Consider the following 1768-nt stretch of genomic DNA (forward strand, 5'->3'; position numbering starts at 1 on the left):
GAGTGTACCAGTTTGAAAGTTTTAAATGATAAGTAAAGATGATCAACCTCTATAAATCACTTGTAAGGCTACATCTGGAATATGGGAACCAGTTTTGGGCTCCACATTTTAAAAAGGACATTCAGAAGTTAGAGTCAGTTCAAAGGTGGGCAACTAGACTACTACAAGGAATGGAAGGCCTCCCATATGATGACAAGTTGAAAAAGTTATTAAGTGATTATTGGCTGCAATGGGGCTTTCTGGCTGGTGCCAGCCTCTCTTCTTAGCACACAGGAACCACAATCCCTACACCATGCTTCAATGGATTCTCTCATCCCAGCCCAGTAAAACTACATATTTTACACAGTCATAAGCAGCCCATGGGCATTCACCTGCATTCAAACCAATAACAGCTCATAGACCAGACAATCCATCTACCACTGGACCAAAGACAGGAAGTTAAATCCACTGCCTGCGGTAACCAACTTAATCCTATAGGCTACTCACACAACAAACCCAACAGAAAGGAAAAAAACATGGCTTCGATTATCCATCCAATGAAAACGCATAACCATTGTGAGCCATTGGACAATGCAATTGGACACATGGTGACATGGTGCACGGCCCAATGAATCAAGTCTTTACTTCATATTCACGGTTTAAGCCCTTGGGTTCTAATGTGCCCAGAGTACATATCCAGAAAGATTCTCTTTCTTTGAGCTAAACACAAGTCAACAATACATTGTAAGCAGATTCTATTACCAGTCCCACACCATTTTGTGACGCATAATCACACAGTGATCCAATTAAGATTCCAAGTCATCGAACATGTCCAAGCCATACGTAGAGGAGGCAATAGAATTAGGAAGCTCAAAGAAAGGGAATCTTTCTGGATATATACTCTGGGCACATTGGAACCCAAAGGCTTAAACCATGAATATGAAGTACAGACTTGATTCATTGGGCCATGCATGGACATAATGGACATAATTCTAATAGGCAGGACAGGTAATAAGGAGCACAAGGGATATGCTAAAATGTGTTGTGTGACAAGACAGACACAGGAAAGGAGATGATAACAGGTGTAGGGACCAACAAGGTGAGACAAGGGGTATCAGGATAGGGTCAAGTAGGTATGAATGTAGTAATGGGGCAGGCATAGAGAATTGTATGCGAATGTGAATTACAATAAGTCACTAAGGAAAGGAATATGTGAGTGTGTGCCTAATGTAAACTAATATTGTACTGGCAAAATTATAGATGGAAAGGGAGAAGGGGAGAGGGGAGAGAGGAGGCTGTAATTGACTACAAGGGTATGAGTTATGAGTGATCATAGGGATAGTGCTACATAAGTGGAAATACCTATGGAGGACCGGATGTGTAAGCGCATACCTTATACAAACCTATAGAGTGCTGATGGGTGAGAGTGTGATGTTAGATATAAGACATCCTATAGTGAATAGTGAGCCGTAATCAAGTGCAACAGGGATATTTCACGTGACTATGGGAACCTGGAAGGTAAAGAAAGGGGAGAAAAAACTGTTAGACAAGGTAATCAGACAAACATGACAAATAAAAAACAAGGAAGAATGGAACTCCATACATACTGGAACCATATATAGTGTGAACACGAAAAAGAACCGGGCGTTAGAAAAAATGTGCACGGCCCAATGAATCAAGTCGGTTCTTCATATTCATGGTTTAAGCCCTTGGGTTCCAACGTGCCCAGAGTATATATCCAGAAAGATTCCCTTTCTTTGAGCTTCCTAATTCTATCGCCTCCTCTGCG

The sequence above is a fragment of the Anomaloglossus baeobatrachus genome, unplaced genomic scaffold, assembly GCF_048569485.1.
Source record: "Anomaloglossus baeobatrachus isolate aAnoBae1 unplaced genomic scaffold, aAnoBae1.hap1 Scaffold_2638, whole genome shotgun sequence".
Lineage (NCBI taxonomy): Eukaryota > Metazoa > Chordata > Amphibia > Anura > Aromobatidae > Anomaloglossus > Anomaloglossus baeobatrachus.